The sequence below is a fragment of the Emys orbicularis genome, chromosome 3, assembly GCF_028017835.1.
Source record: "Emys orbicularis isolate rEmyOrb1 chromosome 3, rEmyOrb1.hap1, whole genome shotgun sequence".
In the NCBI taxonomy this organism is placed as follows: domain Eukaryota; kingdom Metazoa; phylum Chordata; order Testudines; family Emydidae; genus Emys; species Emys orbicularis.
The window spans coordinates 82,863,260-82,880,173 of NC_088685.1; the positions used below are offsets into that span (position 1 = coordinate 82,863,260).

Below are 16,914 nucleotides of genomic sequence, written 5' to 3' on the forward strand. Positions count from 1 at the left end.
TTCTTTTAGCACTCTTCTTGTAAAGTTATACATTTTTTAAAAGTAGTTAATCCCAGATTAGTTGGTGAAAAGTAAATGTAATAATAGGTTTATTTTGCAAAATACAGACATGAAAACATCCCTGTGATAATACATGACTCATCAAACTCAAACTGTGTGTGTGTGTGTGTGTGTGTTTGTTTTAAAAATCTCTTTTGGAAAACATATCCAGTAGTAAATAAGACTAAGGACACTGTCTCTTTAAAGACACTGAACATAAAGACATGTGTCCATTGTTTATATTTTTAACATACCTAACTAATATCTAGAGCCTTATTTTGTACATGGAAACTCTAAGGCAAATGTCTTCATTTGAAAAAGTTTCAGCTGCAAGAAATGTTAATCAGGAAGTTTAGAAAACTTTCCCCAAGGTTATTGACGTGATTTGTGAGAAACCAGTGTGCCTAGATCTCCCCCATGCTTGTATTAGTCCCAAATTGCAAGAATGACATTTTGAATTTCATCAGCCTTCTCAAAAATGTTGAGTTGATCAGAGAAAAAGAAAACAATATCTGCAAAGTTTAAAGAGACTGTTTGTTTGTTTCAGGCTGGGTAATGGCCATGTCAGGAAAGCTAAAGGCATCTTAACTTTTCACGTAGTTGTCCATTTCCTATGACGTTTACTATGATTTGGGGGAGGTTTTGTTACATGATATTCTATCTTGATGGTCTAGTTTTATTCCACATATTATTGTACGTTTGGGCTCATTTTCATCATTCACATTTAAGGAATATATACTTAGGATGAAGCTGATAGGAGATAACTGAAACCTAAGAAACAATGCCTGCTGGCATGTTGCTTTGCTTTGTGGTGGTGTTTGGGTAGATTTTTGACCGTATTGTGATCTGTCCACCCCTGCCTCCAGGGCCTACTTATCCATAGTGTCTGTTTGCATGTGGAATTAGGTATAACTGTGAAATGAAATAGAGCTTTTATTTTTAATGTAAAAGGAATACTTTGTTTTTAAATTCTTACACTTTCTGCTTCGCACTGTCAGGCATGGATGAAGCAGCTCCTTTGCTGCTGCTTTTAATGAGACTGAATTACTGAAATCATTGTCAAATCTGATTGCTATCAGTTTCCTTGCCGTTTTCCCCCCTCTGAACTGGCTTTAGGTCATTAATTGCTCTTAGTGATTACATAAATGTATTTTATAGATGAAAGAAAGGGAAAAAAAGTTCTCTTTGTCTAATACCTTGGTATATATTATTCTCTTTGCTCCTCTAATATTAAAAAAACCCAAGTGTTTAAAGGATAGCAGATTGATTAATAAAATAAAATATTTGAAAACGGTATACTTAGAACTGTGTAACTGCAGAAAGTTGTTAAGTGATCATATTATGTGTAGGACTTTGCTATTGATACACACTTTAAAGCAAGTCGTGTAATTTACTTACACAATGGAAAATATTCATAGAAAGTCAAAAGATAATCTAATAAAATTGTAGGAAATGTTGAAGCCAGTTTGTCTTTTGTGTCACATAGAAGATGGGGACATTTAATAAGCCAGTAAGTGAGTTATGCTGGTGTCTGCAGGAGGAAATAATTTCAAGTGTAAATGTTTGTAGATACTGTACTAATCTACATGTCATAAATATTTGTATGGATTTACAGATTTCTGCTGGTACACAATGCCATAAAAGATTGGTTTAAATAACTATAACTAATTGGTTTAAACTGTGAACCTCATTAATAATTTTGAATTTTTCCTCAAATATATGTCTTAATGCACTAATTTATTAGTGGTTCATAATTAATTGCTCTCATTACATCAAAGAAAGTATTTTAATACATCTCACTTTGTTTTTTCTTGGTGAAATATTCATTAGATACAGGGCTTATGGTGACACTGGTCTCTTCTCTCTCCCAAAGGTTTAATATAATGGGGGGAAGCAATGCCTAACTCGGGCTGAGTTTGATTTTCATATACTTCATTATTATAGAATACATTGTGCTACTTGGCTAGCTGATTTGAAGGTGACAGTAGCCACTGGTGGATAGGTAGTCACAACAACATAAAGCCCTTTTTAAATCTGAAATGTTATACAAAGAAGAGATTGCATGCTATTAAAATAGAGTCTGGTATCTATCTGTACTTTCAGTGGGCCCCATCTTCCAAGGCTGTACTCATGCAATTAGTTCTTAATCATTTGACTATTGAAGTCAGAAGGATTGCTCATGTGAGAAAGGGTTTGCAGTCAGATTATAAATTTGTCTGGCTAAATATTGCTGTATACTATTTTAGAACTAGTGTGTCTTCTACTACAGCACCTACTTATGTACAGGGTCATGGCATACATACAGCTACCCCACAGACTTTTTAGATACTATGTATCAGAAAATTGGAAAAACCCACTACATAATTTAGTACCTATACAGGATTGCTTATGTAGGATTGTTCCCTACAAATACACTTTTAGTGTTTTTTCTAGCCTAGCTTTAAATATTCCAAATGATAGGATTTTCCACCCCCTTCACTTGAGAAATTGTTCAAAGCCTAAGAGATCTTGCTGTCAGGAAGACTTTCCTGATATTCAGTCCAAATTCCCTTTAATGATTTCATCCTATTATATCCACTTCTATTTACTTGTAGCACTGTAAATAATTTATCTCCCTCCGTGGTGTTTACACCCCTCAATTATGTGTGGACTATTATCATGTTTTCCCTTTGTCATTGCTTAACTAAGCTGTGCATATTTAGGTCTTTTTTAGAGCCCATACTTCTTTAAGTCAATAGAAGTTCTGTGCATGGAACAGCTGCAGTATTGAGCCTTTAACTCTTCTTTTTAAGTTATTCCCTTCAGCACTCTGATTTTGATTGATCTTCTCTGAACTACCTTCAGCTTGTCATTATCTTTCTGGTAATGAGGTACTCAGAGCCAAACACATTATTTCAGATGGAAACATACCAAAGGTCTCTCTATATTTATATATTATAATTAAAGTAGAGTACATTTGTAAACATTTACACTCAAGTCCTTTTCAGCTTTGGTTTGCATATGCCCGTCCATGTATTCAACATCTTCATGTTGATCTTTTGTTTGAGCTATTCATTATTTCCAAAAGGAAGTTATAGAATAGTTAACCTGTTTGTTTCTGAATCACTCCTTACTCAAATTGCATTAATGGGACTATCATTTATTTTTATAAGAGTAAACATAATGGGCTAAATTCTGCATAGTGTAACTCCATTGACTCCAACAGGGTTGTACCATACTGGTTTTGGCTCAGTATTGTTGTTCTCTGCACTTTAAATTCCACATTAGCTGCATTATAATCGATCCTGTCTTTAGTGGGAGATGCTTGTATTTATCAGAGGGCAGAGCTGGGCCTAATGAGTGTGCAATGATAGAAACTTCTTGTGATTCTGCATAAGTTTAAGTACAGCAGTTTAAAAGGTCTACAGTTCTGTAAACTAAACAGGATTATATGTGAGGTTTTAGCCCCAAGATCACAGTAAAAGGGTTGATGCTTGAAGTTAGTTTAACTGCTGGGATGTTTGTATATAACCTTTTTTTTAACCAAGGGGGAGGGGTGAACTCTGACCCACTGTAGGTCCCTTCCAGCTCTAATTATTCTATGGTTTACCTTGGGAAAAAGGTTTAACTTTGAAAGTGCTTAACAAGATTGTTTATGTGGTCACACAAAAAAGAGCAGTTTTTGTTGGTTTTAAATGTAAATAGATGCAATTTATAAGTGTTTATTACACATGAAAGCTTCATAACCTTATATTCTGTTTCTGAATTTTCAGATCCTTGCCTAGGTGGATTTGTTTAGAAGAGCAGTTAGTGGGGATGTCTTATATTAGGGTCTGGTCCTGCAGTCCAAAATTATTGCCATAATGGGATTGATTTTTGCATAAGGATTTTGGGACCTAAAACAGGATGCTTTCTATATCTGCATTTAAAGGACTGGCATTAGCTAAAAACACACATTTCCATCTGAAACTTGTTTTAACTACTATTCTTACACTTAAGTTTACTGAAACTGGAAGAAATCTGAGGCATTCCCCCCCCGCCCCCAGTTACTTTGTGCATTTGACCTCATTTTGTATATAGTAAATTCCACTCTTTCCCTTGTTTTAGTGGGTCTTTCATACAACACTGGAAAGTGATAGAGAAAAAAATAATCAAAAATAATATACAATGTAACTGTAAAACAAAAGAAACAAAAATATTGATTGGGGAATTTAGGGGCAGATATAATACCCCAAATAGAATCTGTTTTTCAACTATTGTTTTTAATTACTAGATTTTAAGTTGATTGTCTCTTTAAGATTAGGCACCTGATCATGCGTTTCTTTTGTATCCAAAGCTACTAATGCTACTAATGTCAACTAGGGCAAGCAAAGTTTTATTGGTACAAGAAATGCAGGACTTGGCATAGTGTATTACATTTAATATCTAATGTCCCTAATGTCAAGGTCTAGATCTTCTCGATCTAGTACATCTCTTTCTTACTGTATTATGATCAGGGCTTGAAAAAGCTTGCACATGGTGACTTGAAGTTTTGATGAGCAAGAGGGGTGAATGGCAGACTGTTTTCCCCTGCTGCGTGCAACATAGCAGTGCCACTTCGGAGTACAGCAGCCTTTGTTTGAGGCTTGCTGCTCCTAACCTGGCTTCCTGAACTGTTGCTTGGGGGCACACAAACTCAAACCCCAATCTAAATAAAAATGGATGGAAGAGACTTGAGGAGCCAGGAGAGAGAGTGAGATAGGTGTAGGTGAGCAAGTGAGGAGCAAAATGTGTGTCTTTTGGCAGCAAGGGTATCAGAGGGAACAGGCTTGAACTCAGATCTGCAATAAAAAATCTGGGCCCAGCTATTGGTACTGAGACTTGCTCGGGGGCCTGAGCCCATTCATTGGGAATCTGGAGTGGCAGTCTGAGCCCAGGGCCATCATGGAATGGTCATGTGGGAGGATTCCAGGAGAGGTGGCAGAGTGGACAATTGATGAGGGATTCCTGGGGAGCAGAGCTGCTCCCTTCAAACCAGGGTCAGGAGTTGGATGTTTGGAAACACCTTTAAATTGCTGGGTGGAGGGATTTGTGATGATGTTTTAGTTCTGGAAAACCACAAAAAAATCTTAATGAGTGTTTACAATATGATTCACAGTTAACTGAACCAACCTCTCCTTTGGGAATCCTAGTAAGGGAGCCTTCATCTGTGATAAATGCCTCTGAGCAGAATCTATTTACATTTAAAGCTAACATCTTTGTGCATTTTTAATCTGAAGACACATGCAGTATTGGATTCTATTGAAGTCAATGGAAAGACTCCCATTGATGCAAATGGAGTTGGATCAGCTCCTGTCATGCTAAGCAATTGTAAATATTATTTTTTTCCAGGCATAAATCACAAATTGTTACACCTTCAGGGGACCTACTATTGGCTCAATTATTTGGGACCAAATGCTCCCTTGCATGAGCAGAGGGGAACACAAGTCTACAAATCCTTCTCCAGAGCATACTTCTCCCTTCCTCCAACTCTGAGGAAGTCTTGCATGAGCTTTGGAGGATGGGAGGAGGACATTCTGTTTGGAGCACTTTTTACCCTTCATACAGAGACGGTATCCAAGCAGATATATGTGCCTACATTAAAAGAAAATCAACTTGGAAATTTTTGTTGTTTATTATTTGTCCTGAGTTAGCACCAAGAAGCCCCAGTTAGGGATCAGGGCTCCATTGTGTACATTCTACATACACCTAGTGAAAAGACAGCCTTGCCTCAGAGAGCTTACAATCTAAGTAAATCACATTGGTGTGAAAATTTTGTTCCTAATACAATTACTGTAACTGAAAAAATATTTCTCACTCTCTTTCTTTTTTAAGTTTACTTACCTTGTGCTTTGACAGCACATTGTTTAGAATCTCTTTCTCCTGTATAGCCAGACACCAGTGAAGGCAAGGTCAGACTCTTAGATAGGCTGAGATTCTCAAAGATGTTTAGACACCTAACTCCCATTGACTCCAGGGGAAGTTGGGAGCCTAAATATCTTTGAAGCTCTTGGCCGTACTCCTTTGCTGAAAAGCCCATTATAAATATCACCAAGAGAGCAGAAGAACATTTATAACATTTCTTAAGGGAATCTAAACAAAATAGATCTGCAGTTTAAAGGATGATTTTCCAGAAACTGGAATTTCTAAAAATGAGTCAATTGAATTATCAATTATATAATTTAATTGGCAGTAATCCTTTTATGTTTTTCAAGGGTTATTCACTCAGGCCAGGTCTATGCAAGAAACTTTTACCAGTATCATAATATCAGTGAGGGCTGTGTTTCTTTAAGACATTTTTCTACCGGCAAGAAGCCCTATTGTAGACACTATTATACCTGTAAAATAGTTGATTTTGCTGGTATAGTTTAATTCATTTGAGAAACGGGTATAAGCAATTCTGGCAACATTTTTTTGCCAGTTCAAGCTGCATCTCTACTAAGGGAAGGCCAGTATAGCTATTGGGGCAATCTAGTCTAGGGAAGACCTAATCAGGTTCCAGGGTGACACCACTGCCCACCTGCCTTTCCTCTTCCCTACAGACAGAGTAGGTTTTTTTTTTTTTTTCTATAGATGCAAAATGCTAGGACTGTGGGAGCATAGTTCCAGTTGGGGATGGAGAGCCAGAGTTAGTAGAGCTAGCTTTTAAGGGAATTAAGGTTCCTCTGGATGCTGGAGATCAGTACAGTAGGAGAGGCTGCATCCCTGCAAGAGCCTCTGACCACAGAGGAAGACGTTGAGGAAATTCCGCTACAGAGTTTCTTGGCCCTTCATATTCCATCCTTTGTGTAGATCCTCAGGATGGTAGAATCCAGCCCAACTCTGACATATCTCTGAGTGTCTGTAGTATCAGCCCTAAACTGTGGCATTCTAATGTATAAATTAAACATATTTTGCTGTTGCTTTAAAACATTTTAAATATGGATTATTGTAATGGGAGTTTCTAGATTATCCAGTATTAAAAAATAATAGTTATGTGTATTCTGATTCCATTTAACTGGTAGTACAAGAAAGCTGTCACTAAATTAGCTGTGAAATATTTGTTAATTAGTATGGAGAACATAACTCTTGAGTTAATGATCACATTTAGTTCTATGATCATCTCATTTCACAAAAAAGTTTTATTTTTTCTCCTATAACTATGAATATTAGACAAGAACAGAATGTAGCAATATCATATTTTCATATTTTAAATATTTTTTAACCAAAATTATAGCAACATATTAATAGTTTAGAGCTTGGCCTGTATCCTTTGTATTTTTTCCAATTAAATGTTAGTGTTTAAGTTGTTATAATTTAAAAATATGACTTTCTGAAATGACAAGTTTATAATTTGTAGTGTAGTCATTTCCTTTGAGTTGGTTTCAAAAATCCTCTTTTGAAAATATCCTTGTTTCAGTTGCATGTTAGAATATGTCCGAGCTAATATTTATGTTGACGTGTTTCAGAAATCATTCTCTTTCAGGTGTTCATTACATTAAAATGGTCTGTGCTTCCTCAGTAGTTACATTTCATATGTTTATGAAATGTATACATTTGTTATAGTTTGTTATATAATGGAAAAATTAAGCTTAAATCTACATCCTGATCAGAGAGAAAACATAGTTAGATAATTTGTCCTTAAAATATTTGTGGGGTACACAAATAAAAAAGTGAAAGTAATTCATTGTTTTTGTTTTATTTTAAATATAATTGATGAATATTAAAACAATTTAAGATACTTTGTTTTTTTCATTTTCTTTTGTAAATCCCCTTTATGTTTCGTAGGGGTGAATATGATACTTTGGACCAAATTCCATTCACTTTACTCACATTAATAGTTCCTTTTACTTTCTGGGAGTATTTGAGTGAATAAAGTCATCAGGATTTAGGACCTTATCAAGTGCTGTATAAAGTACAATGGCCACATTAAACATTTTATCAATTATCTATTAATTAGGATATTTGGCTTGTAAGAATCATTGAGAAAAGACATAATCGATATTAATTTGGAGCATATGGAATTGGCTCAAAAAACTGAGAATTCCTTCATTGTTTTTATGGAATGTATACAGCTTTATTAGAAAATATTGGATATTATTGTAAGAATAATTATACTAATGAGTATGTATTTTTAATCAGTGAAGCTGACATCAAAGAAATATTTTCCCAATCGAGGTCCCCTATTAATGAGTCACAGTAATTTATAGATGCACAGCTTTATTTTTCTACTATGATCTTATTATAGTACCACTTGAGGCTCCTTTACCATTTCTGTTATAACTTCCTATTGTTCATGGGTATATCAAGTCACATAACAAAGTTATCCCTCAGCTGATTTAACATAAAAGTGCTTTCCCATGTGTAGTTTTGAACAGACTAAAATAAATACGAACATGGTTGTTTTTGAAGTACAGAAGTCCTTAAAATCTCTAAACTAACCCTGTGCACTAGCTTTAAAACTGCTCCATTTTTTTACAACATTTTGTAAGGTGTTACTGAAAAGTCTTGGTCAACTTTATAGGCTAGTTTCAAAAATACAATATTGGCTGAAATATGGGCTTTAAAAACATTTGCTGTGTGTGTGCAGTAATGTCTCAAGAATGCTTACTGGACTTTTGATATTTGGAATGTACAAATGCATATAAGGCCTGATCCAAAACGCACTGAAGTCAACTGAAAGACCCATTGGCTTCTGTAGATTTTGGATCAGTCCCATATAGATGTAATATTTTGACATGTATTGTTATCATATACTGTTGAGTTGTATGGTCTAAGACATACAATTTGGGCATTTGAAGAGTTAGCCATTGTTGATGTGAAACTAGAAAATAATGAGTTGAATGAATCATTAGCACATCTCTTCTCATTTCTGCATGTTGTCTTTTTTTTAAACTGCCATAAACAATGAGGTCAAGAAATCACATAGATCTATGTCAAAGGGACTGAGTTGAATCACTCAGAGAAATTCAGACCTATTATACGTAAATCATTCCACATTGTTTTTCTTAGGTATTGCAGCACAGAAGGGCTAAATTCTGCCCACCTGTCTTACATGAGCAGTCCCGTTGAGTTTTGAAACCCATTCAATACCTACGCCGAACATGGTGGATTAGGAATGGATTTTAAGCCTACTCTCTGAATTTTCCTGCTGATATGGATTTAATTCAAACCTTTTGGCTTGGTCATAACTAAAAAGTTAGGTGGACCCAGCTATGTCACTCAGGGTGTGTGAAAAATCAACACCCTTAAATGGTGTAATTAAGCCAACCTAACCCCTGGTGTAGACAGGGCTGAGTGGATGGAAGAATTCGTCCATCAACCTAGCTACCGCCTCTCGGAGAGGTGGATTACTTATGCCAATGGAAAAGCCTCTCCTAGTGGCATAGGTAGTGTCTACACTGTGCACTACCATTGTGCTGCTGTAGCGTTTCCAGTATAGACAAACCCTTAATGTTATTTAATCATAGCTTTCTTGTGGTTTAAAGATAGTGAACTGTAGTCTGTCCTGATATAGTCCCTGTGAGATACATAAAGTGTAAATTAGCATAGAGTTTGAGCCAGTGTCTCCAATTAAAATTTGTATACTGGTCCTTAAAATTATATAATTTAAGATGTTGTAGATCACAAGTTCATGGACCAGACTGATTATGTAACTTGTTATATCCTGTTTACTATGTACTATTTTCTAGTACAATATATGTGTGCCATGTGCCATCTCATATGACTAACCTGTCAATAGACCACTAATCTGCCAGTCTGCTTTGATGCATTAAGATGTGCAAAGCTCCCATGCTGACAAGACATTTTTAGTTTTTTCTGTTGAAAAATTACTTAAGCTCAGGGCATCCTTTCCCACAGGAAGGAAGGATGTCGGAAGAAATTTGTGCGACGATCCCCAAATGGAGTGACATCCCCCACCCCACACATACACATCCTGTTGATGGGTGGAGTTTGCCTCTCCAGTGGGAGATGCCATGAGAACTGCCCCAAACTTGCAGGTTGAACCATGTGGAGGCCCTGTGCCTCCACACCAGCTTTGAGTATTGTGCTCAATATAGTATCTTACTGTATGAATGGATATGTATTTTTATGAACACGTATGGTTTTCTGTGTTTTAGTAAGTATATTTTTAACTGACATTTTAAAAATATTTCTGCAAATTGAACTTGAATATGCTAATGGAAAAGTCAATGGATGTTATTTTGTAATTCTGCAAATTTTTTTGAGAACAAAAACATGTTTTTTTAATAAACTAATTGGTACATTGTTTTTCACTGAGGGTGAAACTCTTTAGGAAAAATCAGTCCTCCTGAACATGTTTTCCTCAAAGACATCAATACCTTTAGAAATAGCATATCATTTTATAGGGAAGGTTGTTTTTTTGTATTATTGCAGTTTAATTTTTAGTTGCAAATTTAAAAAAAATATGTATAAAGGAGTTTTTAAATATTACTGTTTTTTTTTTTTAATGAAAACAGGCCATACCATTCCATGCTTGTCATGCTTGTGTCTACTGGCTTAATCTTGCAGACTTAGTCACATGGGTAGCCCTGCTCATTTGGGTTGACCCATTAAATTGAGGACTATGTCTTTGCATAAAGATTTCTAGGGCCAGGCTCTAATACAGTAGCATTTTAAACAGTAGCCCTTTGGAAAAGCAAAATTAATTCTTAAGAGAATTTTTAACCTTCTGACATTTCAATAGTATGTCTAATGTTTTAAATTGTAGACTGATCAGTCTGTTTCTCTTTTTTAATAAGACTATGGTTAGAATAATTATATGTAGGTATCAGTACTGAAAACAGACAGTTTTTGTGTTCAAAATGATGTAGTGCTTATGTATTCATATGTGTTTTTTACAGTGTCTGTTTCATTTAGTATTGTTTGTTCACTGTATAACTGGTATATGTACATTTTTCAGTAGGAAAAAAGTGAGAGCTAAGCAATATTGAGCTCATTAGATCCGCTGTGAAATATAGCTATAATATGTTATATTCTCTTGAGAAATATTGAGCTAATCAACATGAAATGATTGCCTTCGGGTGTATCATGATATCATTATTTTGTAGAAAGATTAATATAGTCCACTTGTTAAATGATTATAAAATCTGAAATAATTTTCTAAAGCAAAAATGATTAACGCATCTTAATTTGACTTTTTCCCTTAATTAAAACTATCTATTGAAGGTCCAGGACATTTTAGTTAGACTTTAAGGGCCCCGTCTTGTTGAAATCAAAGAGGGTAAAATCCTGGCTTCTTTAAAATAGTGGCAGAAATACCCATTGACTTCAGTGGGGCCAGGATTTCACCCAAGGATTTTTTGCAGTGACTTCAGTGAGGAAAATGAGGCCTTAAAACACAAGTTTCCTATCAAATAAGCATTTAGGTTTCTTTATATATTGGGGGTGATTACTAGGTATAGCTCTGTCTATTTCCAATGGGAGTTTAGTAGCAAGCGCTTTCACAGCCTTTAAGTAGCAGAATGAAAAGGAGATTAATTGTGTAGCCATTTCATTTGCATGAACGTAAGTTTATATATATATATGTAATGTAGCACGTTTAGCTGTGCATGTGCATCGAAGGTAGCGTATGACCCTCTCATGTTTACATCTTATGTGAGAGAAATTGCTCCATTGGCTTCCTTTGTTTTGTTCCACCAGGTTCTTAATGGTTAGTTCGAATGCAGCTTCACCTTTGTGGGTATGTAAGTTTGGAATTCTTAGGGTTTCAAATAGACAATAAATATTCTCAAGTCAGCCTTCTTTGAAATAATCTATAGCAGAATATAGATTTATAAAAATCTACATTTTAAGAGAAAGAATCCTATTAGTATTTTGTTGCGAGACTAATATATTTACTATCTGTTGTTTGTATAACTTTTTTGTCCAACACTGTGTATTTAATTTGGAGTATACAACTCATTATTAGGCACTTCTATGAGGCACAGTTGCATCACTGCCAAATTGTAGAAAATGATAGAAAGATAGCTAGTTCTCTTAATCTCTGTGGAAGAAGATTATCAAATAACATATAGTTTATTCAGAACTATGGTTGAATTTGCTTGTTAGAAGATACTAAATATTACATTACTATAGTAAAAAAAAGAGTTTTGACATATTTTATTAAAGAAAATACTTTCTTTGTCAATAACATTTGTTCAGTTGTTGAACTGTCTGGTTTCCATGAAGCAAATGATGAGAAACAGTAGTAGGAGATCTGTACAAAACTTTCCAGCCATATTTATAATACTGTATCAATTTTTATCTTAAAAATGACAGTAGAATTGCATTTGTCAAAAGCTAGTAAAATAAATCCAAATGATAGCCAAAATAAACCAGTTTAAACATTACTGATCTGAATTGCTTAATATAAAAATGATGTGTGTATTAAATGTTTATTTTTTAAAAGAACATTTTGCATCTTTCAAAGCCTCACTGAATGAATATGTCTAACCATCTTTGCTATTTGTAGTTTTTGATCATGCAGCATGCTGTGTAAAGTAATTGAAGAGACCATACTTATTTTCAGATGGATTTTATATTGGTCAGTGCCATTTCATGACCATTGCATTCCCAAAGCAATATAATAACTTTTGGTCCATTACTGATTGTAGATACTCTGGGCCTGAATCTCCACTTACACCTTTTTTATGCTCTATAGCTCTATTGATTGCAATGGTGTACTACACAGATGAGTGTGGAGCATCAGACCCTCTGTTTTCACCCTCTGGCTTCATACACAGATCTATCTATGATTTCTTTGATCTAAATGTTTTATTTATTCCTCATTCACTGTGTGATGTTCATATTCAAGTAGTACATGTTTCTTCAGCCTATATAAAACTGGCTTAGTTTCCTGCTGCCTTTATAATGTGGGTGCTGCAATCTAAGCAGGTTAAACACTGTTAGTAACTCCATTGGTTCAAAAGGATATTTGAATTGAATTACTTTAAGAATAGTTTCCACTTAAGCATATTTTTCTCCAAAGATGTCACTTTGAACTGTATGAATAATAGCTGATTATTACCAAAACTAAAATAATGAACAGAACACCTGGAATCCTTTTTTCAGCTCTTCAATGTTTCTTTTTAAAATATTGATTAAATGGCATGATTGAATCAAAGACACAATCGGGCCAATCCTGCTCCTGTTCAAGTTAGTGGCAAAACCATTGACTGCAGAGGAAGCAGGATTGGGTCCTTAATTTGACTTTTTAAAATGAATGATTTAAAAACAAAGAATAGTTTTGCATGAACCATGAGCCAGTTTAAGGTTTTAACTAGAAGAAACAGATACTCATTTTAAAAGGAGGCATATAATATATTGCAGTTTTCTAACAGATATAATACACCTGGGCGTTCAATGAACTTAAATAAATTCAGTGTGATTTTTGTATGTAAGAACAGAGTAATTCAGAGGTTAAGTTGTAAACAGAGTCTGCATGCAGATGCATTTGGATGTGTGCCTCCTTAACAGTTTCCTCCCCCACTCCATTGAAGAATTCTGAATGGTGAGGAATTTGCACCCTTTTGGCTCAGGTTGCAGTCTCTCTTGATCAAACCAGGGAAGCCAGGGTCAGGGGCGGGCTATTCATTGCCTATCACTTCCTTGGGCCATTTATAACCCAGTCCTCTGCCTCTAGTTAATAGTGCTAGTGATTGATGTAGAAGATTCAAAGATTCTCTTTTTATTAGTCTCTTAATATGGTTTAAAGTGTTTTAAAAGGCAGCTAATTTAGCACATGATACAGTACTGAAAATACTTAATGTCTGTGAGAATCCAAATAATGATATCTCACATATGGGATTGTTCTGAGGATCTGACTCGTTCTAGAAGGCAGTACTTTTTTAAGTTAAAATGCATAGGGTTAAATTTGGTTATTTTATAAAGTGAAATGGCTATATATTTTTCAACGTGATTTATAGGGAAACATTATCCAAATATTAGTGCAGTGAGAATATAGGTTATCTTGTTTTTCCATTGTAAAGACCCAGTGTGACCAACTGCAGAATAATTAAAGATAGATTGCTGTAAAAACGGCTTAGAGATTTAATACATAAAAATAAAACAAATCAGGATTTATTTGAGTATAGTCATTTTTTTTCTTCAAAAGTTTGGTTATATTTATGCTGACACTTAGAACAATAGTAGCATATGTTTACATGAAGCACTATTAATGATGTAACCACTTTTAAACTGAACCTAGGTTTAAACAAACACCCAACACTTTGTTCTTATCTTTGCATCCCAAATAAAGTATACAGCCTTTATTTCAAGACTTTAGGACCACCCAACAGCCCGGTCATCGGATACTCCTATTTATTCAAGAAGCTCCTGAAGTGTATATAGTGCTGAGTGGGGGGATGGTATTTTTTTAAAAATAAAGATGGCAGCACTGTAGAGGTGATTCTCAAAAACAAAAAGGCTTCATTGTTTCTAAATTGTAAATGATGCCCCAGTAGAACTGTTCCTGTTGTAGTTCTGCCCTGTGTAAAATGCCTGTTGTTTTCATGGGAGTGCTGTTGCAAGTAGACCTGGGGGGTGGATGCTGTTTTCATGTTTTTTTGGTGCATTCAGAAGGTTAAAGTGGGCCCCCATTAAGATTAACCTCAGCCCATTACCGCTTTTTGGCATGCAGGCCCCACCCATGAATAGCCCTGGACAGCTAATACCAAGCTTTTGTTTCTCTTTCAGAAAGGTTTTGGGTGTTCCCCCCGCCCCCCTCCAGAAAGGAAAGAAAACGTTTCTTTCGTTCACTGCTTTAGTCATGTGACTTCCCTTTTAGTGAGTCAGAGATAGGGTTGAAGGTGAATCAGAATGAATCAGACATTAGAAATCCAATTTTAGCATTTATAACAATTTTGGTTGAAATGGATCATATGGAATTCATAACACAGGATGCATGCTTACAATAATTGATGTTTATCTTGAAATGCAGCTCCTTTTACTAAAACCATGCTTTTATTTTAGTAATGCTTAGGATGTGTAACTCAAGATAGTAATGTTAAAAAAAAAAAAAAAAAAAAAACCTTTGCATCTTTCTAAAGTTTGCATTGTAGAGTTGTGCTGAGCTTAGGAGGAAAATGTTTCCTATTCCGTCTTCTAGCTACCTTTGAGGTTTCTGAATGTTACCATATTTTCTCAGAACGCACATGGTAACTGAGATGGGGGAGGGGTACCCACCCACCTAGCTTTTGTGTGGGGGTTGGGATCGCTTTTTATGTCAAAGAGAAATCTGATAATAAACACATTTTAACAGCAGTATTGTGGTGCCTTATTTCTGTTTGTTTATACTACAAACATAAATCATATTAAAAAGTAAAAAAGTTATAATTTTATAATGATAAGATATGATTGATTTGCTTGGGGTTTTTTTTGTTCAAAATAAACACAAGTATACTTTTCTGGAGGCATGTGTGCAGTTATGGTGAAAAGTTAGAAAATCTCTGGCTTCTTCAGTCCTCAAATCGGTAACTAGATTTCTTCCTATTTATTAAGTAAAATGTGTGCTGCTAAAGAAGGATATTTTAATTTAGTATTTTAGAGCTTTGAGTATTTTTTCTGTAAATTTTACTCGGTAAACATAAAGCCATAACTTTTCATCAACAACAAAATACCCATTATTTCTATCTGAATCAAATGATTTAATCCTATATGTTTTTATAAAATGTTCTTGAGCTTCCTTTTGATTTTGTACCTTACACTTTTCTGCTAAATTATTTCTTAGTTTCTTTTAATGCTGTAACACAAACAGCAAGAAAGCCGTTGTCATATACTCCCTAACATTTTTTGCTCTTGTTTGATTTGAAGGAAAAAATGGTCTTCTCACATGAGAGAGATTCAAATAGATTAATTATTGTAGGACTTAATCCTGCAAACATTTACTCTTTTGAGTAAGGACTACTCATGTAAAGAAGGGGTTTCTAGATTAAGTTTTCAAAGATATGACAGTTTTAGATCTAAATAATTATTGGACACAGGGTCCATTGCTGCAATCTCTCCAGGCAAAATTCCTGTTGGGATTAATGGGAATTTTCTCTGTGTAAGGACTGTAATATCAGGCCCTAAATGCTTGTGAATTAAATAAATAAGGGGGAGGAGAGGACATCATTATTCTCTCTTTTAAAAATGCTTCATTCACACTGAGAATTCTGTTATAAGGAAAGTCTCATTAAGATACATTTTCTAAAATAGACTTTGATCCGTTGATTTTCATTGCATGCAGGGGGTTGTGTTAGCAGATCCTGACACAGGACTGAGGTTGTAACTATTTTAATATTAAAGTATGAGCAAAGCTTTCTGAATTTCTTAGTAGAACAGACAAAGCTTAGAGAACAGACAAATTTGTATGCATTAGTGTATTCAAATGTGCTGTTAGATCTCAAAAGGGAGTAATGATGATGTAATCATTCTGGGACAGATTCTCAGTTGGCATAAATTAGTGTAGTTCCACAAACTTCAATGGGATTGTGTCAGTTTACACCAAGTGAGGATCTAGCTCTGTGTACTCTCATCATGACCCTGATAACACATTTAACTGTAATAGGTTGTTCTAAAAATAGATGTATGTATGTTCTGGAGGGTTTTTTGAAATAATGAAATGTAAGTTTATGTTAAAACCATATAACTATGATTTTGTATCAAAAGAATATAGTGTTGCGATTAAAGATTATTGTATCTAATTCTTATCATGTAGTAGATATCTTCCATGATATTTATTGTTAGTTTGTTAGGTGGCAAACCTGTTTGTAAAATTATTTATAAACCAGAATTATTTAACATTGCAAATACAATTTGCATTACCTCTGTGATTTTTCTCCAGTTTTGATCAAGCATTTCATATGTACTATTGATGGCAATAGCTAAAGATATAAATTAGACATAGGGAATGTGTTA

The 16,914-nt window shown here is 34.8% G+C and overlaps 1 protein-coding gene across 3 annotated transcripts in view; it reads left to right on the top strand.

The window, feature by feature from the left end:
- LIN28B (lin-28 homolog B) overlaps positions 1-16,914 on the top strand; it is a 126,264-nt gene that overhangs the window by 21,687 nt on the left and 87,663 nt on the right. The gene's annotated exons all lie outside the window — the stretch shown is intronic.